A 24,887-nucleotide genomic window follows, 5' to 3' on the forward strand; every position below is an offset into this window, starting at 1 on the left:
TCAGATGTCCAACCAAACACAGGCCCTCAAGTTAGGATCATGATCCTAACACCTGAGGGGCAGTCCATTTTGGGGTTCCCAGTTCTGGTTTTGGATGGCCCTGAGAAGGCAGAGGTCATCTCAACATGAACAGAAGTCACCTCTTGGCGGGGGGAGTTCCGTGATACCCTTAATAGAAGAACCCTTTGGTTAGATAGCCCTTGGTTGGCACACTCAAAAATTTCACAGCACACATGCCGAAGTTTTAATTGGCTAATTGTTAAACTGAGTCACTACTCTGATGGGACCATATTGAAAAGGTTTGTTTTTGAAATAAGTGAGCGTTAAAAAAAAAATTCACCTATAACTGAAGAAGGGGGCTGTCCACATCCTCTGGTTAAGAATTTCATGCTGCCCTGCACATCCTGGAATTGCATAGGGGATGGTGGGGCCTGGCGGGTGGAGTTGGTGTTCCCCATTCAGGCATCTGAGGGAGTGCCAATGTGGCCATCAGAAGGGTGGCTGGAATGACGAACGTGGATGGTGTCTATCACAGGGGAACCAGGGGAACAGAGTCTGGGGTGAGGACCCAAGGTCCTTGGGCTGCTTGCAAAGCTTATGTATCCCTCATCCAGAGGCTGTCATCAATTTCCAATTAGCTGGAGGCTTGGCAGGCAGCTGTGGGCTCCAGACTCCACCATATTAATGAAGGCACCGTCCTTGCTGGAGACAGTGCTGAACCAGGATGGAAGTCTAATTAGGTTATCCCTCTAAAGGGACATCCACGCATTGGTTTGGGGCTGTTGGCTTCCCTCTGGCAAGGCTGGGCATTTCTCTGGGCTCAGTGAGTGAACTCTGCCCAAACATCTTCCTCTGGGCCAGGGTGCTGGGGGGGTGGGAGATTTTTTACCCCTGGAGCTAAGTCTCACCGCTTTGGATCTTCTTTCCAGAGGGGTAAACAGGAGCTGAGGAGAGAGCAGGTGGGTTTTCTGTCACTTTGGACTTGAAGCAGGGAAGAGCCCTGGGGTCCCGAAGCCTTGGAGGACCCTGGACAGGGGGGCTGCATCGTCCATCCTCATGTAGATGAGGCGGGGGAGTTAGGGATGACTGGCCCTTCCGAGTGATGGAGGCAGCCCAGGTTCCAGGATGGAAGTCTGACGGAGCCTCAGGCCGAAGCTCTGTAGACAGAGCTGAGAAAGGAGGGCTGGGAACCCCCATCTCTCCGGTCAGAACACCGAATGGCGGCAACATGCTCCAGGGCAGTTGTTAGGGGGTTTTTAGGGAGCAGCCCACACTCCACTCTTCAGAGACAAAGCCCCTGGGGAGTATCAGCCTCTCTTATTGAGTTGCCCTGTGCTATCAGTCGCAAACAGATTTTTGTAAAACTCAAGAAGGCTTCTGCTGAGAAAAATTAACTCAATGGGCAGTAAAGTGTCCTCTGGGGAGCCCCCATTCTTGTTCTTTCATCCTCCCTCTTCTCTGGCTGCTCAGAGGGTCTGAGGTGTTAAAGAGAAAGCCATAGGCCCCCAAATGGCGTCACTCGTGCTAAAAGCCCATGATACCAAACCTAAATTTTAATACTTGATCTAATTATAGTTTCAACCTCTCCCAGAAACATACTCTTAATCAACCTATCTGGAACGTTCTAGTCAAACACCAGCAAGCTAATCCGTCACATGGGCCCTCGCCATCCCCCATAGATAGAAGAGGCAACCTGTATGATAAAAACCCTTCCCCTTCTCTTTCTTCAAAGAAAAGTTGCTCCAACTCCAAAATAATCCTTTCTTTTGTCAATCCTTCTTCCCTTGCCCCACCCTTATTCTTATAAATAAAACTTCCATTTTGTACGACCTCTCTGAGTGCCCTTCTAGTTGTTTGGTGAGATGCCATCAGGTTCATGAATTGCTTAATTAAAGCCAATTAGATCTTCACATTTATGCAGTTGAATTTTTTTGTTTTATTTTAACTGAGGGATGGATGGAGACCAGCCTGAGAGCCCTCATGGCTCACTACCAGCGGCCCAAGCATCAGGACCAGCCCTTTGTCTTTTTGCCTGGATCCTTGGGAAAGTGGAATTAATGGGGCCTTGACAGGCTGGGAACCTAGCAGAGGCAGATGGGCATACAGCTTGTCCTGACCCCACCCTCAGCGACCAGGTCACTATCTCCATGATCACATGAACCCTCCTTCCATGTCCTGAGTGTGGCCAGCACTAGACAAGCATACATGAGAGGAAGGGGGAGAATGGATGACAGAACAGAAAAAAACACTTCTCCAGTGGAGCCTTGAGGACTTGGGCTGCATTCACAGGGATGGGGTGGCCTGAGGGGCCAGGTACCACTGGCTTGTCATCAAAGGTTCTGAGAGGAGCTGGGTCTGTCCACAGACCTGGAAGGGGCAGGTTTCCATAGACATGACCTCATGTGGACGTCACAGGCCCTCGTGTGGGAAGCTGGTTAGGCATCATGTTTATCTAGATCCAGTAAACATCAGAAATAAGATTGGAATGCAGGTCAGAACTCCAAAACCTTTGCTTTTCTACCATCTCACCAACTACTGGGCCAGGGCAGAGTTAACGCTCAATACTAACTCACCGAGTGCCCATTTGCCTGTGAGCTGGAGTTGCTCCCCGGTTGGCCTTCTGGTTGTACAAGGGGGGAGAGAGATTGTGTGCTCAGTGTGAGATTTGTCATTTGAATGTCCACTAGTTCTGTTCTCCATGGACCAAGGAGGGCGAGGGGACAGAAGAGTGATATTCACTAAATTCTCTAATTCTACAGACACAATTACGATACTTCCAATTACTCTAAACAGAAACCTCAACTCAAAATGATCTAAAAATATTTTTTTATTATTTTGTGTCACAGAAAAGTCCACAGCTGATCAGGCTCTGGGGTTGGTTGACACCAGGGCTCTTTCTGTGTCTTACTGTGCCATCCTCAGTGTTGGCAGCTTGAGATGTGACGTCTGGGTGGAATCACTGGGACTGGATTAGACAATTCATCTGAGGTGGAAGGGGTTTCGGGGAGCCAACTATGATGTCCCCACGCCATCAGTGCAGAGACAGCCCTGCATCAGGACCTCTCTGGAAAACATCCCAGAAAGAGACTGTCCTTCCTGCACTGACACAGACCACTGCGCAGCCCAGGGCAGCCTGAGTCATCCAGAGTATCAGCCACACCAGTGGTGGCAGCACGGGCAGTAGCAGCAGAGTTAATAGGGGTGCACAGCCCCATAAAAAGCAGCAAAGCGTCTTCACTGTGCTTCGTAGTCAGCCAAGGCCCCAACAGCAGCCATCGCTGGACAAGCCAGCACCTGGAGGGCAGGAGAGGGAGGAAGAGTGGCAGTTGGCCCATGACAGCCAGGACTTGTTCGTTAGCACACCTGAGATGCCCCTGGGGAAGAGCAGAAATAACTGGGGTTTCTGCAGGTGGCTGGCATCCAAGCATAACAGATGGGACAGGACAAGCTAGCAGAGGTTGGCTCGTCTTGCCAAAGTGATTCTATGGCTCCCCAGACGCTGGTTATGCGTGCAGTGCCTGGGAGAGCTGGGTGGGAGGGTCCCCACCCTGCAGGCTGTCTCTCAGTTTTCCCTACTCCTTGGGGAGAAGGTATCACAGCTTGGCCACTTAATGTGAATGCTGGCTGTTCCTGGGGGTGTGTGATAAAATTGGAGGCTTTCCTCTCCCCTCCCCTGGACTTCCCTCCTCTTTTTTCTTTCTGGCACTTCTCTTTACTGCTAAATTTTAAAAAAGTTTTATTGAATTTTCTGAATAGTATAAAGTCTTTATATCCCCTTCTGTCCAATTTCCTTTCAGCCACGACCCCCCCCGCCCTTTTCCACTATAATATCTTTTGGTTTATTCTGTATTATAACAACTTATATATACTTCTAGAGTTTTTATGCGTATACTAGTGAAACAAAATTTTATTTTCTCCCCTTTATTACGCATATATGCTGCTCTGCACCTTACCTTTTCACCTAACAATGCATCTTGGAGATCTTTGTCATCACAATGAATGGCCCCATTTTTTATATACAAGTTGATCCTCGAACAACATGGGTTTGAACTGCATGGGTCCATTTATACGTGGATTTTTTTTTTCAATAAATACGTGCAGTGCTGTAAATGTATTTTCTCTGCCTTATGATTTTCTTTTGTCTAACTTACTGAAGACAGTGTGTAAATCAGATAGCACAGTGCCTGGACACAGAAAGTGTCTAGGAATCCAACAGATCTTGGGCTGAATTATCACCCCATCCACGTGTGAAGTGACTTTGGATACATTACTTTATCTCAGTCTCAGCCTTAGCTTTTTCACCTGTAAAATGGAATAACAGCAACTGTCTCATAGGATTGTTGTGAGGCTTAAATTACACAATGTAAAGCCCAGGGTTTCAGGGACCCTGCAGAGCTCCCAACATGGCCATGAGGCTTGAGGAGAGGGGTTGTGGATTCTGCTCGGCTACAATGGCCTCTATACCTGTCCACAGCTATTCTCAGAGCAGGAGAACCCACTGTACCCAAGGCCCTAATCCTCCGTAGCTGCCTCTCACCATTGAAAAATAAACGCTTCCTTTCCCTAAGAGCCTCTCCCTTGCTCAGCCAAACTCCTCTCCGTTGAGGGCGGGAAGGCACAGGTAGGGGCTCACATCAGACTTTGTTCTGGAATCCATTTTTGCTATCTGTGGTATCACCATGTGAAGCGATAACCTTGTCTACTGAGTACCCATCACAAAGAAGCGTTTTTCCCAGCCAGGGTGTCAGGAGGCAGAGAAGGAAGTTGGAAGGTCCTGTCTTGGGGTGAGTCCTACCCTCTGAGGCCACACAGCAAGTCAGCAATTGGTCTCCAATACAAGGTCACTGTACACATGTGTCCGCTCTCTACGTCTCCTCTTTTCCAGGCCAGATGTCATGGTAGAATCAGGGAAAGCTCTTTGGCTGAATGTCATGGAAAGGCTCTCGTGTAACATTTTTAAGAAATAAAATACGAGGAAAAGTTTCTTTCCAGAATTGGCGTATATACGCTGTTGAGCCAGCTTTGTTTTATACTCTGTTCCCCAGTTTTATTCCATACAACAGTACTTTAAAGGTACTTTGGGGAATATTCCTATCATGATTCTGTGCTTCAAAGAAAGGTTGAAGCAGCCTTATCTGGGAAAGGTGAGGCAGGAATCCAGGAAACAGAAAAATGATGCTCTGGGTGCTTTGGGGGCTGGCTTTGGTCAGTTTTTTAGAATAATGTAACTCTTGTCTCCTCCCTGTCCCCTCCCCTCCCCTCTTCCTTCTTTCTACCTCACACAGAGCAGCAGAAGCCCAGCCCAGGCCTGGAGAAGACCCACTCCATCCCCAGGCTCTCTGACTCTGTCATGTGGTGAACTGCCTGTAGACTGGTACATCAGTCCAACCCTAAGGGCCAAGCTGTCTTATGTAAAACTCTCAAACTCTCCCCAGCACTAGTCTTATTATCCCATGTTTTCCTCCTTTCCTCTTTCTGTTGAGCTTGGAGAGCCTCTATAAATGGGAGGAAATAAAGTTTATGAGTTAGCTAATTAGGGATTTGGTTGCTAGTGTCCCGGTTCCACCTGCATTGGTTAGGAGCCTAATCAAATAACTTTGTTGAAGATGAGCTTAGTATGTTCTATCCTAGGATACCAAACATACCCATCTCTCCAAATGTTCCTCAAATGAGGGAATGTTTCAGCCACGTTGCCTGTGGCTATAAGTAATACAAAACACAGCTTGACTTGCTTAAACCATAAAGATAGCTATCTTTCTGCACATTCAAGTCCTAGGGTGGGGTGGATGTCTGGGTGGACATCATCCAGAGCCTGTGGCTTTTTCTCTCACTCAGCCCTCCTCTGGGTGCTGGCTTCATCTTCAGGCTGGTACAAGATGGCAGCCCAAATTCAGGTCCTTGGTCAAGTAGGAGAATGTTCACAAGAAGAATGTGAGGTGAACTTCCCTCATTGGCTTGAATTAGGTCACATGCCCTTTCTGGAACCAATCACTTCAAAGGATATGAGAGTACCCTGAGACTCATCAGACCTACTTCTAGTGCTGGTGGAAGTTTGATTTCCCCTGAAGCACTTGGGCTGCAGGGGTGAGCGATACCTGAATTAAACTGGAGTCCTGTCAGGAGGGATGAGAAATGGGTGTTGGGTAGACAAGTAGTAGCGTCCACCAGAGGTGGGTTCCAGATGGGTTCTTTCTCATTCTTGGTTACCCTCTTCTGATTGTTGAGTTTTGTTGCAATTGGCCTTGAATGATGAGAACAACTTGCATACACAGAGAAGGAGGTGAAAAAGGGAAATGTTATGTGAATATGTAAGAATTTCTTAAGAAATCTGTGGCTCTGCCTGTTGGAGAGGGTGCTTTGACCTGCGGAAATGACCATCTGACCACTGGACAAACATGAGTCATCTGGTTATTCCAGCCTGATGAAAATAAACAACGTGACCATCCAAGACCATTAGTCTCATATTTACCCAACGGTCTTCTTAATTCAATTTCTCAAGTAGATTTTTTTTTTTTTACCAAGAAAACAATGTTCAGAGTGGACAATGTAAGTTCTCTGTTCTTCTTGTCAATTAAATATTAAATGCCATATTTCTCATTGTAAATTAATAAATAGTCATTCTGGTTTCTCGAGTGATTTCTTTGGAATTTCAGTTAAATCAATTTGCCAAGGCCTGATTATCTCTGGTGAATTAAGGACATTTGGACCTCCTGAACTGAATAACCAGACCATATGTTAAAATATCTAGATAGCTGTAAATGTGTAATATTATGGTCATGATTGTGACCGTTGGTGTTATGTTCTAGCTGACAGTAACAGAGTGATAATGAGCTGGTTGGACTCATTCTAAAAACAATTTCCTCTTTTCAATCTGACTGCACAAACTTGGTTGGTCAAGGTGGCAACTGATAAGTGAACAGGTAATAAGACTGTCCAGGAGACATTTGGACATTTTCTAGGTACATGTTTCAAAAGAGTGAGATGGGAGCTGTGGTTACGTACAGTCCATGGGACTCTGTCCAGCAATTAGCTTAGCTGCCTTGTGAGGGCAACGTGGGCGTAAAAAACTTTAGCGACTACATATCATCCTTAATTAGCAAGTCAATGAACACTTATTAATCACTGCCTCTGTGAACACCATAAGGAGATATGAACATAATCGCATGAATACACAATCATCATATTATCAGAAGTTCTGGGTTGGGCAGAAGAGCCCAACTGTCTTGTAAATAGAAATTCCATTTGCCTATATAACAGGGTAGCTGTCACTTTAGGCATAGCTAGATCCAGTTGCCCAGACAAGGTTCTAGACAGGGTCTCTCTCCCTCTGGCCTAGCTCACCCCTGCTTGCATTATTTGCATGCAAGCACTAGGGCTGCTGGTGGCCCTGGACTCACATCCTCCTTGCTTGGCCACTCCACATAAAGGAGAGTCTCTCCCAATGTTCATACATTAATATCTGGGAAGGCCATGATTAGCCCTAATTAGGTCACACGTCCCTTTGTAAGCCAATCGCTTACCCAGACCCTATGGGATCTGATAGAGGACATGTTCTGCTATTATCATCCCAAACCATTTTGTGTCCCTGTGCAGTTGTTTGCAGGGGATGTCATGCTAGGAATGTAAGGGCCAGACAGACATGATCCCTGCATGCCAGGTGTTTTTATAAGTTCTGTCTTTGACTGGGGAAAATAAAAATGATTAGGGTCTGGTTTCCTTTCCCACTCACTATGGGGCTTGTTGGGAAGGGCAGTTTGAGAAGAACTAAGAGAAATGGCACTGTCCTTAGAATTTTGGTTCTGTTCTAAGGGAGGCTAAAGTATACTTGGGTAGAGTATATGAATTATGACTAAAAACCAACCCAGGAGGGCTGCCTGCATCCTAACGAAAGCCCTCTCATCCTATCTGCATTAAAATATTTGGCTGACTAATTTGCATGTCCACAAAACCTTCAACCAGATGGGTGGGAATGACAGAGCCAGCATACTCAGCTATCAATCTAGGATCACTGTAACTGAGGGTGCTAGTTTGTATATAATTCATAGTCTCTGATGACTGCCTTCATACTGGATCCAATCCACAGGTTGGCCTGGGCAGCTACGAGGAGGAGAAAATATCCGTTTTGCAAGGTGACCAAGGAACCGTCCTAGGCACCCACCTAAGACTTCAAGGTACGTGTGGCCTTTTACCCGGACTCCAAAGAAATGTGTGTGTTTTAAACAAACAAAAAAAAGTTAGTTTAAATAATTGTATACTGGATAATCTTTGTTGTGTTGAACAATTCTGTAGTAAATAGAAGTCATTTGAAAAGGCTGCCTCTGGTGGGTTTCCACTAATTAGACTAACAAGGGTTCCTGTAGGGTGACCTTCACCAGGCTCACCCCACTTTGTCTCAGCTGGGGCCCCACATCACATCCACTGTGCAGAGTGAGGGAGTGAAGAGGAGGGTCTTTGAACTTAATCAGCAGTCCCTGGAGAGAGCAAAGGACCACACACTGCTGGCGCCCACGCTCCCCTCCCAGGCGGCACAGCGGCACAAAAGTCAGGGTCTCCTCCTCCAGTTTTTCTGGGGGCTGAGGCAGAGCTCCGACTCCCACACCTGCTTCCATGCAACTGGCTGAGGATGGTCTATACATCCAACAGTTTTTGTGACTCTTTGCAGATGTTGCTCAGAAGAGCTGGAGGCATTTAGAACACCTGTCCTGTTTGTTGTCAAGGCAGGCCTGACAGGAGAGTGGGGAGGCTGTCATTTCAGATCTGAGGCACTGAGGGTGGAGACTGGGCCACAGTCCCCCATCAGGCGGCGTTAGCTGACCGAGATCACTGAGCCATTCAAAGGCCCAACAAAGAGGGAGAAAGAAACTCTGTCTGCAGCAGGCAGCCTTTTACAGAAGGATCTTAGGAGCGGAGGAAAGAATCTGAAGAGCAGAAAGTAGCCTCCTGGCCTTGGCCGTGCCCTGCCCGCTTTCAGCATAGGAGCCCAGGCTGGGTGTCTGCTTGAGCCCTCACTGGGCCCCATTTGCTCACATGTCCTCACACGGCGAATTGCAGACAGCGAATTGCAGGGGGAAAGAGATATAGAATCCAGGTCTGTAGTATCACGTTTTCTGTTTCTGATGGTATTAGGACTTCAAGAAGAGGGCAGTACACTTTAGGGCTTGTCTCATTGGCTGTTTTTACTTCTCTCTTGTTAGCTTTTAGGCCTGCAGAGCATTTTGCCTTAATAATAGTAATAATTATCCCAATGCCAGCAGCTTGCCTGTGCCAGGCGCTTTTCTTTTCAACAGCCTCACAATCCATTGTCTCATTTTAACAATCCTGGTTATCCTTTCGGAAGCTTTGCCAGTGATGGGAGCCCACATTTATGTGGCCCTTTGAGGCCCAGGAAACTGGAGGCGGGGTGGGGGACGGGGTGGGGGCAGAATCTTCCCTGGACCCCCCAACTCCTGCCCAGCACAGGCCTTTCTGGCTGATGGCAGCTTAACAAGCCACAACGTATCTTTCTTCTCATGCCCTGAACTCCTTCAGGGGAAGGGTTGGGCGGTTTCTGCTGCACATTTCCTTAGATGATGTATCTATTCTGGGGACTGGGGGCCTATTAACATGAGAGGCTGGCTGTGCAGCGCTCACTGGAACTGTGTGAACGAGGAACCCCTGGCTGGGGGGCAAGGGAGGGCGAGGGGGCAGGGCTGCCCACCGCCACCTACCATCATTCTCTGCTACAGACAAGGGCAACACTTGTGGTGGGCAGAGAAGCAACAAGTTGGCATATTGATGAGCGAGGCCTGGGTCAGGCCCTGACTCCGTCCAGGCCCATCAGGCTCTTAAGAAAAAGTCAAATAAATAAGTTCAATGAGAAGGAGCAGAGGCAATCGATGAAGGAAACAAGAAATTCTTTAAGTGCGTTTTTTAAAAGCAGGAAAGTGTAGGTGGCTAGGGAGGAGGTGGAGCAGGAAACAGTGACAGGTTCAAATAAGGCTGCACTCACCCCAGGTGGCAGTTGAAATGTGTGCTAAGGAATCACAAAAGAGGCTGCCAGGCACGTGGGACAAAAGCAAGCTTTTCCTGGGACAGAAGCAGGGCAAGATTTGAGGGTAGGTGGGGAGAAATAGAAGTGACTCTCAAAGCCTGTGCAAAAATACGCCAGTCATATGCAAATCAGGTGCAGATGAACTTCAGACCTCATTTCACGTGTGTCTTTGACTGTGGGGCTCTAAAGAGAGGGCAGTTAAGGGATGGCAGGTACCTCTGTGTCTCTCAGGGGCCTCTAGCGGTTTCTGCAACCAGCTCAATGAACCGCACTGGGCTGTCACCTGGTTTGAGAAGGTTTTCCAGAACATGTCATTGCTGGGTCAATAGTGAAGGCCCCATCCAGGTTCTGTTCTGGTTCCCTATTTGACAGATGAGCCCCTGCAGGTGGAGGGGCAGGACGCTGGCAGACGTGACCATAGGCTCGTTTTATTATTAACAGTGTACCCTGGTACATATAGCTCTGGTGTCCTGATTGTCAGGCTGTGCTGAGAGGCACAAAGAGCACTCACTTAGGAGTCCACGTACGGAGGCTGCCCCCCCCTGAGCTGGCCCTTCCTCTCTGAGCCTGGGAGGTTCAGGTTGTGGTGGAGAACATTGAGTCATCCCTCCCTCTTCCTGCCAACACCTTTAAGGGATAGGGACTAAGACTGCCTCCCTGCCCACTTTTCTTTTCTCCCAGCCTTTAGAGCTTTGGGAAAGGCATAAAATACCTAAAATTTCTTGGACAAACTGTTATTACAAGTTATTATTTCCTTTGTCAACTTCATGTCTGCAAAAGCATGTTAAAGTAATAATACAGAGAGCAATAACCATGAGCGCTTACAGAAGGCTTTTGCTTTCAGAGCAGTTCTACCCCCATCACCTTATTTTAAAGTCATATTATTGCACTAAACAAAGAAAAGGATTTACAGGGGAAGGGAACCCCCAGCTCTGGCTGGAGCTATACTTGGTCCCAGGCGCTGTGCTGGCGTTCTGCCTGGGCTTTCATTTCATCTTCACAGCCTCACACCCGGTGGGTCACCTGGTCACCTGGCCACTTGACATCAGGAGCCCAATTTGTCAGATGAAGACAGTAAGATTCAGAGAGATTAAATGGGCTGGCTTCACCTTATGTCCTTTTTTTTCTTTCTTTCAAAGAGGCAGCTATAAATTAATCGATACTTAATAAAAGCCTCTTACCCAAGGCAACTCTGTAGAAACCTCGACCCCCACAGTTCTGACCTGGAGCTGGGTCACATCTGAAGAAGCACTTAAGAAAGAAACAAAACAGGAAGTAAATAATTGAAGAGGAATTGCTCCGTGTGCTTGAATCTCCTGAAGGGCATTGAGGAGGGTCCGATTTATCATTCCCAGCTGTACCTCTAGTCACTTCTTTTCTGCTCCCATAATTCCTTCCCCGGCATTCTTGAGAACGCCATGTTCATTGCCCCCTCCCAAACCTCTAGTGTGGCCCGGATGGCTTTTGTGTCCCTCCTCTCCTCTCTGTTTCCTATTCTTCTAGTCACTTAGACTTTTTCATTTTATACTTATTGAAAGAAGTTTTTCAGGCTTAGACAGATTTCATGTCATGTGTCATTTTGTGCATACATCAAAAGGGCAATATAAGTGAAAAAAATGGGTGAAGATTTTCAGGCAATAACAACTATATCATCACTTCCGCCTGCTGATGGCAATTGTAAGACCATTCTGATGTCAGAGTTGTTAAACACCCGGGATCCAGCACCTTGCTTAAGAGACAGAACAATCCCTGACACTGTTGAAGGCCTGTGCCCCGCTCCATGACCGCATCTCACCCTTTCTGCCCCAGAGGTAGCCATTCTCGTGGATTGCATGTTTATCATTCTCTTGTGTTCTCTACAGCTTTGCCAAATATGAATCCTACACAACACGTTGTCTGGTCTTGTTTTTGAACTGCTCCATAAATGGAGCTACAGTTAACCCTTGAACACTACAGGTTTGAATTGCATGGGCCCACTTATACGTGGATGTTTTTTTTTTTTTAAAGTAAATGTATTTTCTCTGTCTTATGATTTTCTTAATAACGTTTGTTTCTTTAGCTTACTTATCGTAAAAATACAGTATATAGTACAGATGCACAATGTGTTAATCGACTGTTTACATTGTCAGTAAGGCAGCTTTCTGCCCCCAATATACTTCTCCATCTCACCTTTAGAAATTGTTTTTCCCTATCTAGCCTTAAACCATGACCAAGTTAACACCCATCCAAGTGTCCCGTCCCTAACACTAACCCTAACACCAATCATAATTTTACACTAATGCTAACCTTAACCTTAAATCCACTTGATCATTATCCTAATCTTAACCCTAACCCTAACTCTAACCCTAACTTCAACCCAATCCTAATTATCACCCAGACTCTACCCATACCTAACCTTAGCCTTCATGCTAGCCCTAACGCCTACGTCAACTCCAAAATCAACCCCAATTCGAACCTCAATTCTAACCCAAATGTTTGCCCTTCCTCTAATCTTAACCCTCATCCCAACCCTAACTGTAACCCCTGCCCTAACCTTAACCCTTAACACAGTCACAAATCCAAATGTGTATTAGTCAGGTTCTCCAGAGAAAGAGAACCAACTGGGTATGTGTATATAAAGAAAGATGCATTTTAAGGAATTGGCTCATGCAATTATGGAGGCTGGCAAGTCCAACATTTGCAAAGTGGCTTTCATGCTGGAGGCCCAGGAAGAGTCAATGCTGCAGCTCAAGTGAGAAGGTCTGGCAGAATTTCCTCTTGGTCAGGGGAGGTCAGTCTTTTGTTCTATTCTATTCAGACTGTCAACTGATTGGATGAGGCCCACCCACGTTATAGAGGGCAATCTTCTTTACTCAAAGTCGTTGATTTACATGTTAATCTCGTTCAAAAACACCCTCACAAACATTCAGCAGAATGTGTGACCGTAGATCTGGGCACTGTGGTCCAGCCGAGGTGACACATGAAATGAACCACCACAAACCTCAACCCAAATCCCAACCCTCAACCTAATCTTCTTTAAAAAGAACCCATTCTCTCTACCAAGCCGACTTTGCATCTGCAGCTGGGCAGATTGTTGGTATTTGCTCTAGAAAGTGGTGAAACTTCAGAATGCTATTTCACCAGTTTGGCCTTCACGTTGAGTTTAAATACAGTGGGAGCAAATTGTGCTGATTTCTATTTCACAGGCTGGGATCTCGTGGCTTTTGAATTCTTCTGAATGTATGTAAATTATCCAGTGTGGCCTAAAATCCAACAATTTTTGTAAGAGGACTGTGGGTTTTTTTTTTTGTTGTTGTTGTTCTTTTTTTGTTGTTTGTGGCTCACTGGGCATGGGCCCAACAGAAGATTCAAATGAGGAATGAAAGAGCATTAGTGAAATTCACGGGAAAAAAGAATGTTTTTGAGAGAGCAAATAAAAGCAATAGATGGTCTCAGTTCTGTACAATTCAACAAATATTTTTTTGGATACATGCAAAGAACTGGAACGGGCACCGCAGGAAATCAAATATGAGAAAGATGGTTACCAGGCCTGGGGATGAGGAAACTGGAGAGGGGGCCATAGAGCAACACACAAACCACTTCTGACTCCGCCATTCCCTGTTTTCAGTGTTACAGTGTCAGAAAGGCTGTTCCCATGCATTCTATAAAAAAGGGCAACCCTCCTGTATGAGTCCGGGTCCCACGGGAAGCAGGAGGTGCGTTCCACAGGGATTTGGAGAGCATTATTGAAGAATGGGGAGCAGGGAAAGGAAACTAAGTAGGGATGGTGAGACACACAGAAACCAGCGTCCCTGAGAAGCGCTTGCCAGCCTGCAGAGGCAGGAGGAGGGAATGGTAGATGGGCATCTGGCTAGAGAGAGAGAGTGGTCTGGGAGGCTCTGTTGGCTAGAGCTGCACTGTGGGGGGATGCAGCCCCTGACAGGAGGGAGGGTGGGAGGATGTGGGAAAGACATGCGCAGACCTCCCTCTCTTCCCACCAATGGTGTGTTGGAGCTGGCTCATGCTGGCTCCCGAGGGCAGACTCTATGCATCTCTCCCAACTCCAACATCAAGTTGGTAGTTTGAAATCTCTCGAGGTGGAGTATTTACACTACAGAAACGGGAAAATGTGCAAATCAGGATGCTTTTCCATGGAGAGCTGGCTGATGAACACGTATTAGTACACCACTGCCCCCATTCTGTCCTCTTTCTGCCTAACCAAGTGTTTTGTATGTGAAGTATATATCCATAAAGCTGTTATTTAAAGTTTACTGTGACATATTTTGACTTACAAATATATACCCTGTGTTTCATCGACCTCTAAGGTACCATTGATTGTTAGAAGTATCATTATTATATGTACCGCAGAGAAAGCTAACAGCCTACCAAATAAACCATGGCACAAGCTTATTTTTTTCTTACCACATTGATTGTGAGATGCATGCCAATTTCAGAGAGATTAGATTTTTAAAATGTGTGCGTTAGAATCTATGAAAGAAGATACATAGCATATGTACGTGGTTTCAGAGGAGGCAGATGTGGCTGGATACGGGCAATGATCTAAATCAGTACATATATGTACCTGCCAACATTACACTTGAAGCCTTTATGTATCCCTCCCCCTACCCGTGGGGTGACCACCATCTTTTTTTATTTATTTTATTTTTTATTATTATTATTTTTTAAAGATTTTTATTGGGGAATTGGGGGGATGGGAACAGTGCTGGGAGATTGGGGAAGGGGAACAGACAAGTTGCTGTCGTTTTGTTCTTCAGTCTAGCTGTGGAGGACGTTGCTTCACTGGCCCAAGTTGGCACCATCATTGCGCTCTTCCAGGGCGAGGCAGATCAGTCGCCGGCTTCTGGGCGGCCGCTCACTGCGGCTGCTGGCCGCTCACGCTGGCTGCTGGCTACACACGATAGCCCATGGCAACTCACTGCAGCAGGGGCTGCAGCCTACGCCGTCACCGGCGACTCACGGCCGCCCAGCTCCAGGTTGAGCTGTTGGTTAGCATCTTAGCTGTAGAGGGCAGTGTTCACTGGCCCTCATATGTGGGATCCGAACCGGGGCCCTCTGGCGTCCCAAGCGAGTTCTTAACCATCGCGCCACTCGGCCGGCCCCATTTTTTTTTTTTTAAAATGTGGTACAATATACATAACATAAAACTTACAATTATAACCATTTTTAAGTGTACGGTTCAGTGGCATTAAGTCCATTCACATTGCTGTGCAATCATCACCCCCATCCATCTCCAGAACTTTTTCGTTATCTCAAACTAGAGCTAAATACGCTGAGTTAAATATTAACTCCTCATTTCTCCCTTCCCCAGCCCCTGGTAACCTCTATTCTACTTTCTGTCTCTTGTGAATTTGATTCTCTAGGTGCCTAATATAAATGGATTTACACAGCATTTGTCATTTTGTGACTGGTTTATTTTACTCACCCTAATGTCTTCCAGGTTCATCCAGGTTGTAGCATGTGTCAGAATTTCCTTCCTTTCTAAGGCTGAATGATATTCCATTGTTTTTGTATACCACATTTTGTTCCTCTATTCATCCGTTGATGGACATTTGGGTTGTTTCCACCTTTTGGCTATTGTGAATAATGAATGCTGCTTTGAACGTTGGCGTACAAATACCTGAGTTCCTGCTTTCAATTCTTTTAGGTATATACCCAGAAGTGGAATTGCTGGCTCAAATGTAATTCCACATTTAATATTTTGAGGAGCTGCCTTATGGTTTTGCACAGCAGCTGTACTGCTTTACTTTCCCACCAGCCATACAGAAAGGGTCCCAATTTCTCCACATCCACACCAACACTTGTTATTTTCTGTTTGTTTGTTTTTTTGTCTTATAATAGCCATCCTGATGGTGTGACCACTATCCTGACTTTGAATGTACAATTCTTTTGCTTTTCCTTGTAGTTTTCCTAAATATGTATATCTCCAAAGAGCACATTGTTTAGTTTTGTAAGTTTTAAAACTATTTCAAGAAATCGATTGCTCACCGAGCATCTGCTGGATGCAGGAACTGTGCTCAGTGTCGGAGGAGATGACAAGGAACAGGGTGGGCGAGGCCCTGCCCCGTGGGGCTGACAGCCTAATGGGGGGGATAAGGCTTTTCTGATGGGGGATTACATGCAGGATGCATGCTCCAAAAGGAATTTGTGGGAGAGGACTGTTGGGGAGTTTCACCAGTTCATGGGAGCGGGGAGGCCTTCTGAGGATTGGAGGGGTGGGTGGGGTGGCTGAATAATACAGAAGAGGCTGTGTGGAGGGAAAGCAGAATCAAGAGGCTTTTTGTTTTGGGAAAAGGGAACTCTTCCCCAAAGAAGGAACAAGGAGAGAGGGACAGATGGAAGACGCCAGGCCCGTGTGCTGCATAGTTCCAGCAGAGGGAGGTGGGTGGGGGTGTAAGTCACTAAGCACATGGCCTTTTGCGACAGTGATCTCTGCATTTCTGCAGGGCCCTTGGAGAGGTCGCCTTGAGGCCGGAGCTTGCTCTCTGGATTCCCAAGTGGGAGCCTGAGGCCCTAAGGGACAAGCTTGTCCCTTGTGCTTATTTGCTCTGTAACCTGACTCCCAGAGGCCTTTGCAGGATATCTGGGAACACGGCGACTGTGAATGAAGAAACTCAGTTCAAGTAGGCTGTGGGGAAAGAGGAAAAGGGAAGTGATGGTGCTTGCAGCAGCAGCAGTCTCTCACCCCACCCAGAGCAGGGCTGAGGAGCTGCTCCACCCACCCCTGCAATCTGCCGCCTGGTCACCCTTCTGCCTCGTTCTATTGATAGGCTCAGGGAGCGTGTTCCATCTCAGCACAAAAACAAGTTGAGTCTATTCAAAATCTTCTTCTGCAAACAGTGGGGGTGGTGTGGAGGGTGCAGGGCAGAGGGACTCATGCCTCCAAGTTCTCCTGCCTCTTTCCTTTGACCTCCTTCCCTCCACATCCAATGTGCAAAGGGCCCCACAGTGGGCCAAAGCAACCAGACTCTTTTCCACTGTGCTCCAGAGCTTGTGGGGGTGGGGCTGGCCTGTTGAGGAGGCTGGGAGACCTGGGATGGACAGGACCTCAGAGGGAAAGCGGCACAAGCAGCCAAACTCAGTGGAGAGAGACCTAAGTTCAAATCCTGGCTCTTCCCCTTACCTGCTGTGTGACCTATTGAAATATACTAAACTTCTCTGAGCCTGGCTTGCCTCATCTGTAAAGTGGAGACCACAATTCTTCTTTGTGGATGGATGTGAGGATTAAGAGAGAGAATGTACATGAATTAGCTATCGGGTTGTCGGAAAAGTCATGATGTATTTTTGCAACGAAAATGAAAAACCACGTCATGACTTTTCCGACAATCCAACAGTCCAGTGTCTGGCATATAGGGAGAACTTAATAGAAAGTAATTATGTTCATATAATAGGATACTATTCAGCAATAAAAAGGAATGAATTCCCGATACAAGCAGCTATGTGGATGAATCTCAAAAAAGTTATTCTGAGTGAAAGAAACCAGTCCAAAAAAATACATACTATAAGATTCCATTTATGTAATACTCTGGAAAATGCAAACTAGTCTCAGGTGACAGAAAGGTCAGTGGTTGCCTGTGGATAGGGAAAAAAGAGGGAACCCCATTATAAAGAGCCCCAAGGAAACTTTTGGGGCAATGGATATGTTCACTATCTAGCTTGCGTTGATGGTCTCATGGGTAGGTACATGTGTCAAAACTTATCAAATTGGATACTTAAAATAGGCAGTGTATGTCAATTAAACCTCAATAAAGCTGTAAAAAACAACGAAATGTGATGATGGTGATGATGATGGTGATGATGATGGTGGTGGTGGTATTGCGTCATTTCCCACCACCACCCTCCCCATTTCTAGATGATCACCTTTCCCAAGAACAGGAGAAATGCTGCAAAGAGGGGTTGGCGGGGTATTCCCCTACATAAAAACACCAGCAGAATTTCCCCAGGGGAGAAGTTTGGAGAGAAAGGACACAAAGGAAGGTCCTAAAGGCCGCAGCCCCCTCTCACTGAGAACTAAGGGCAAAAGGAGCGGAGGGAAGCACCACTGGACTTCTTGGGAGTTGTTCCCTCCCAGCCCATCCATGGTTCAGGGACAGGCTGCCAGGTAGCCTCAGAGGTCACTTCTGTCCCTTTGACATGAGGGCAGTTACTGGCAGGTACAGATGTGGAAGTGCTCTGGGCCCCTTTAAATCTGTGCTTCTCTTCCTCTGTTTATGCTTTGCCGTATCTACTCTGACCACAGCCACCCTCCATTAATAATGGCACCCACTGTGGTCACGATTCTAAGACAGAGGGCCAAACCTCGAGTGGAAGTTGCCATCAGAGAAGGTGAGCAGTGGAAGGGAGCCAATCCAGTTTAAGCCCATTTTGCTCAGGGGAGACAGAGGCCTGGGGAAGGGGCCAGGAGGCTCTCATGCTACGTGGTCCCCTCCTGCTGCTCCCTCTGCCGCGTGGGGCTGAGCCGCTCAGTGCTGGGTGCTGCACGTGGACACTGGGCTTCTCCCTGGCAGCATCTGCATGCGTCCTTCTGCCGCCTACCACCTGGTTCGACTCTGCTGCTCTCCTTGCCAGGTTGGAAGGGTGGCTGGCTCTTTGTCAGGCTCAAGGGCTCAGCTGGGGCTGCAACATCTCCCGGTGCTTCCGAAGTCTGTACAAGTGGAGCAGTGTGGGTCACAGGGAGGCTTGGAGGCCACTGCCAGGTTCCTAATCCCCAGGGGTCACAGGATCCCTGTCACAGAGCTTCTGCCAGGGCTGCAGAGCAGAGCCTGCAGGCCTCAGTGGGGCCCGCAGGCTGATTCCAGCTGGTCCATACACGCATTTGTTTTTGTCCTAATCGCAGTAGTTGCTCATATGGAAAAATTGGGAGATTTCACACAAAAATCCAGATTCCCAACTTGTTTAATAAATTGGAAAATCCAGCCTCTCTATGTCTACTTTGCTAAAGGACAGTAGTTGTCTGGAGTTGAGTCGTAGCTGCTCCTCTAATAATAATAAATAATAGGAGTTAACAATGAAGGAGCTCTGATGATATTCCAGGCAGGCTTCACATGCAATTCATTTATCACGGCTCCCCCAGGACCCTCTCCTATTTAGGGGTTTGGCCCGATGCCTGCAGCCTTCAGTTTGTAAGCCCTGCTTCAGAGGACCAGGAAGGGCTGGTAGGGAGGAACCCGAGGACCTGATCTGTCTTCCAGGCTGCTGCCCTGGGCTGATGAGAGGACACATTTTATCACCACCGTACCTGCTACCTTCCAGATCCACGTTAATCTCCTCACTTCTGCCTCTTGGCAGCAGCCATCATACTTCACCCTCTGCCTCCTCCCAGCTGCCCACTGTCACTTCCAACCACCACCAGCCTTTTTGATCTGGCTTTCAGGAGGGCAGAATAGCTCCCAACTCAGGGCCAGGCCCACCTGTCAAATATGACAGCACAGGCAAGACTCAGGGTATTGTGGGGAGCTTGCGTGGTTTATTGGTTTAAGACTTTAGGGAGCCCTGGGAGGTAAAGCCTTGAGGAAATCTCACGTTGAAATGTAGCCTTGATTTTAGCAAAGCATTTGATGAAATGTCTCACGTCCTTACGGCCAAGCTGAAGAAACGTGGGCTAGCTGCCAGCAGGAGTAAGTGGATTTTTAACTAATGGAAAAACTGCACCCAGACCCTTGTGATTGTTGGATGGATGTCAGTGTGGGTCATTGACGAGGCCACGGCTCATGAGAAAGAAAACAGAAAATATGTTTGTGACATGTTTGGAAGATGAGCCCCACAGCATAAAAGTTAAGAGTCCTGGTCCTGGAAACAAACAGATGCAGGTTTAAATACCGGCTCTGCCACTCAGGAGCTGCGTGACCGCAGGCAGATTACTTACACCTTCCAGAGGTTTGGTTTCCTGTATCAAGTTTCCTCTATCTATAAAGTAGGGACAATAGCAATACAGCCTTCTAGGGTTGCTATGAGGATGAAACGGTCTAACACCCTGGAGACGCTCAGTAAATAAATGTCACCCTGACGGTGATCAATTTCATCATGATGCATTGCTGGGGGGAATCTGAGGCAGAAAACTAAGCATGAAGGCCTGATTCTTGCCCCCGTTAGATTAGATGTGTGCTTACCTTGCTGCCACAAACGCTAGACTCTGTTGTCCACTGGGTCAGAGGGAGATGGCTGATGGAGGGTCACAGGGTTTCACCTCCCTTGGACACTCAGACACAGCTAAAGCCAAGATAATCGCTGGGTGAGAAGAAGAAAAGGAGAAGCGATTGTAACTAAGAAAAAAAAAATCAAAGTTAGAGGAAGAAGGGCCAAGAAAAGGAGGGGACACAGACGGCCTCTCTACTGTTGCCTTTCACAGGGGAAAGTCTGATCGTTTGATGCATGAGGATCTTGAGGTAGCTGGCAGTGTTCCAGGAGGGGTTGATGGGGGTCCAGAAGGGGTGGGTGACTGTGACAAGGGAAGAATACAGCCGCCCGGGGCTGCCCCTCAGACCTACTGGAAAGTAGGACCTTCACACCTAACAAATTCCAAAACCCCTGAACTGGGAGGTGGCCGCTGCTGACACATTTCCTACACTCTTGGCGTCTCTACTTCCAGCTGAGAGGGCTGGAAGCACATTTGTCTCCTGAGTGCCTGGGAGAAACTGTATTCATGCTGGCTCTCATAGATGCGTGGGATCTTTTGCCAGAAGTGAGAAGTATTACTTTTCTCTGAAGCCTGAACCTCCAAGTGCCTGGCACATAGCAGATGCTCAGTAAATACTGAGAAATGAAAAGAATGGGGCCTGAGAGGGAATGGGCACTGGCAGCTCAAAAGGGACTTGGAAGCTTGTTCTAATGGCAGTGAGGACAAGAGGGGTTCTCCAGGTAGCCAGCCTCACCCCGAGGCGATCACATAGCCCTTTTTATAATAGTTATCAAGGTAATATGTGCACATAGTTTAAAAATAATCAAGTGAGATTACAAGGCTTATAATGAAAAAAGTAGATCCCTGACCTTTCCTGTCCCCACCCCTCAGAGGCAAAACTACCAGCAAAATGACCTCCCCTTGGAGATATTTATCACAGCGTTGTTTTCATTAGAAAAAATTGGAAATGACCTACGTGTCCACCATACGGTCAATGAATGCAATGCAGCAGGAGAAAGACATGAAGGATCTCTATATACAAATATAAAATGATCTCAAGATATACCAGGGGTGCCAAAAAAATGTATACACATGATTTGTATTTATCTTTTGTTATCAGTGTATATTATTACAATTGTAATACAGTTTTTTTCCTTTCTTAAAATGTGTATACGTTTTTTTGGCACCCTCTGTATGAAACACAAAAAGTGGGGTGCAGATGAGTTCTCATAGCATGCTACCAGTTGTGCAAAAAAGGGGAGTAAAGATACACATGTGTCACCATTTTTTTTTTTTTTTTGGGGGGCAGTGTAACTGGCCCTCACATGTGGGATCCGAACCTGGGCCCTCTGTCATCCCAAGCCAGTTCTCAACCATCACACCACTCGGCCGGCCCTGTGTCACCATTTTTACAGAGTGCTCAGGGAGGGCCTGGTGCATTTGAGCAGAGAGCTGAGGGAGTGAGAAGTGATGTGTATATGTGCACATGTGTCATATACATAGACTCACTAGTTAAGTTATGAGAGAAACTGGTTTATGTTTGTTGCTCCCAGGGAAGAAAACTGGTTGGCTAGGAAATGGGTGCATTTATATATTTTGCATTACTTACTTACCAAAAAAACATGTTTAATAACATCTTTGTGGGGGATAGAATTTAGGGTGGTCCCAGTGGTCCTGGCCTCCTGGCATTCACACCCCTTGAGAGCACGACTTTTCTGGCAAAGGCAATGGGATAATAGTGCCATGATTGTACATATAAGACTCCATCTTAGCCGGCTGGAGTGACCGGCTCTCCTTGTGGGCTGGATAAAGTCGGCAGCCGTGTTGGAGAAGCCCACGTGGCAAGGAATTGTGGGTGGCTTCTAGGGACTTCTGATGGCCTACAGGTCTGAGGGTGGCCTCTAGCTAACAGCCGATAAAAAGCTGGGGCTCTCAGTCACACAGCCACAAGGAAATGAATGAGTTTCCTTCCCAGCAACCTGAATGAGTTTGGAAGATGATTCTTCTTCAGTCTAGCCTTCAGGTGAGAATATAGTCCAGCTGTCACCTTGACTTTGGCTTGGTGAGGCTCTGCTGAGGGTCCCTGCCTAGATTCTAGGCCTGTGGCAACTGTGAGATAATAAATATGTGTTGTTTTATGCTGCTAAGTTTAAGCTGGTGATTTGTTATGTAGCAATAGAAAACAAATACACTCTTTGAACTGTTGCTTCTGGTATTTATCTCCATATATCCAAGCAACGTGCTTATATTGCTTTTCTTGATTTACCAAATTTTAAAATTATATATTGATGTCCTGTCATGGCAGACAAGGATTTGTTCTCTTCCTATCTGCTTCCCTCTTCCTACCCTTCCAGGATATGGCTTCAGTATTTTTAGTTAATATCAGTAGGCAGCGTTTAATTATTGTCACTGTGTAAATATTGTTTATGGCAGACCAAGTAGTATGCAGTGATTATATATCCTTTCTTCCTTTGTTTATCCTGGGGTTAGTAATTATCTCATTTTTTAAAACAGCTTTTATTGGGGAACAGTGTGTTTTTCCAGCCCATCAGCTCCAAGTCAAATCATTGTTTTCAATCTAGTTGTGGAGGGCACAGCTCACTGGCCCATGTGGGAATCGAACTGGCAACCTTGGTGTTATGAGCCTGCACTCTAACCACATGAGCCAACCAGCTGCTCCAATAATTACCTCATTTTAAACTTATCTAGTTTTTTATGTACCTTGCCTTATTTTTTTCCCTAGTTGCTCCTTCAGTTCTGGCAACCATCTATATGATTTCTGAATGGTGAGACCTATCATTTAATGTATTGATCTCATTTTACCCCTGGCGGTCTGCCTCCTGGAGCAGATCTCACCCCTACTCCAAACTGTGCAGCTTGTGCTCTAGGTCTGCTGCACAGCTGTCACCCAGGGACTTGCATTCACTGCTGTGCTTTTCCTGAGACTCTATTTTCTTTGTTGGTTTACAGCCTAGTTTTGGTGGCGCAAATCCTCCAGCAGTTTTTTCAAGACAGGGTACATGCAAGGTCAATTTGTTAGAGTGTTTATGCCTGAAAAATGTAACACTTACTGATAGGGGCTGAATATAGAATTCCAAGTTGAAAATAACTTTTCCCTCTGAGAATGTTGAAGGCATCATTTCTAGTGTTGCTGCTGAGAAATCGGTGCCATTTGGACTCCTGGTTCTCTCATTGGCCCTTTCAATGTGAAAATATTCCAGGAATATTTCTTGTATAATATTTAAAAAATCATTTCCTCCCACCTGTTTTCTTGGTTGTCTCTTTGATTCTTTAATCTTCTTATCTCATCTGTCCTATTTTTTTCCTTTGTTTTTTCAGTTTTCTGGCAGGTTTCCCTTTACTGAATTTTTATTTCAACCATCATAGTTTTTTAATGTCCAAGAGTTCTTTCTTGTTCTCTGATTATTTTCTTTTCCATAAAGGACAAACATTTTCTATTTCTCTGAGAATTTGCACTAGAATTCTTTTCGATTTGTTTTCCGGTCTTTGCAAGGCCGTGGGTGCTCTGACACCCTGGAAGCCCTGCCATTGTTTTGATCTCTTTTTCATGTAGGAATCTTTTCTCAAATGTCTGCTCATCCTTGACTGTTTCTTCCTAGTTGAGAGAGGCTCCATAAAGCTGATTGGAAGCTCTGGATACTGAGGTGTGGCATGAGGACTAGTGGGGCGTTTTACATCAGAAATCGCCAAATGTCAGTATTTTAATGTCTTTTTCTCTGAGATAAGTCAGCTACTCCAGAGGAGAATCCTGTAATCAATTGCCTGGGGGCAGGATGCATGTAGCAGGACCAGAAAATGGGACCCAGAAAGTCCTGAACCTCACCCCACCCCTTACTTTGCCTGGTAGCTCCAAGTTCAGAGCTGTCTGCTTCACCAGAGGACAGCCTTAGGCTTCTGTCCTGGGTGGGGGTGGAGGAGGAATGTGAGCTGCCCAGCTATATGGGGCAAAGAAGAGAATCTGGGGGGTCTCCAGCCTGTAGACTTCCACACAAACCTCCTCCTCTCAGCCCACGTTTGACCACAACTAGCTGTATTTGTTGCCTCCAAGTCCTGCATGTCTCAGGTTTCCTGTGGGCAAATTGGTTTGCTTCTCAGCTGGGACCTCCCCCGCAGGCACTTTAGCTTATATCTTCCTCTGCTAATTTTCCTCCTCCATCTGCTTTCTGTCTTCTAAACGTTTCGAAATCTCTTATCTAAAATTGTCTCCTGTTCTAGTCTCCCGGTCTTTGGGTTTATACTTTCAAAAAGTGCATCTGCTTTCATTTTAGTGGGGTTTTGGGATAAAGACAGGATAAACACCTGTAGTCATGTTTGGAAGGAAGCACACTTCTTATTCTTCAGACTGGGGTTTCCTGGCTTCTCCCTTATCTCCTAATCAGCGGCCATGCTCTCAGGGGTGATGAGAGCTGCTGCCCAAGCTCCAGAGCCCTTCCTGGGACCCTGGATGGTGCTCTGTCTTTGGAGTCTCATGTTGGAAAATTAGAACCTGTAAGAAATGAAATGTCACTTCTGCTCCTACCCTGGGGACATTGGAACATTGGGACATTGGCTAGCAGAAGCCAGAAGGCTTTCCCTGTCAGGGCCACTTCTAGGCAGTCCCAGGGCAATGACAAGATTTCTCAGGAGTGTCCCAGCTCACTAGCTCTGCAGCACCTACTTTTGCTGGGAAGCTGATACGTTTGCTGGCAATTCTGATGGTCTTGATGAGCTGGACTAAGGGGA

The 24,887-nt window shown here is 46.6% G+C and overlaps 1 long non-coding RNA gene across 3 annotated transcripts in view; it reads right to left on the reverse strand.

The window, feature by feature from the left end:
- Positions 1 to 3,032: 3,032 nt before the first annotated feature.
- LOC109391469 (uncharacterized) overlaps positions 3,033 to 24,887 on the reverse strand; it is a 51,263-nt gene continuing 29,408 nt past the window's right edge. For 2 of the 3 annotated variants that reach the window (XR_002125819.1, XR_002125817.1), the window contains 2 exons: positions 20,137 to 20,254; positions 17,561 to 18,671 (listed from right to left, as the gene is read on the reverse strand). This is a non-coding gene — a long non-coding RNA (uncharacterized LOC109391469). Of the gene's footprint in view, positions 3,295 to 17,560; positions 18,672 to 20,136; positions 20,255 to 24,887 lie in introns of those variants that run through there. The other variant, XR_002125818.1, reaches the window with a different exon arrangement.

Source organism: Hipposideros armiger, unplaced genomic scaffold (genome assembly GCF_001890085.2).
Source record: "Hipposideros armiger isolate ML-2016 unplaced genomic scaffold, ASM189008v1 scaffold_293, whole genome shotgun sequence".
NCBI lineage: Eukaryota > Metazoa > Chordata > Mammalia > Chiroptera > Hipposideridae > Hipposideros > Hipposideros armiger.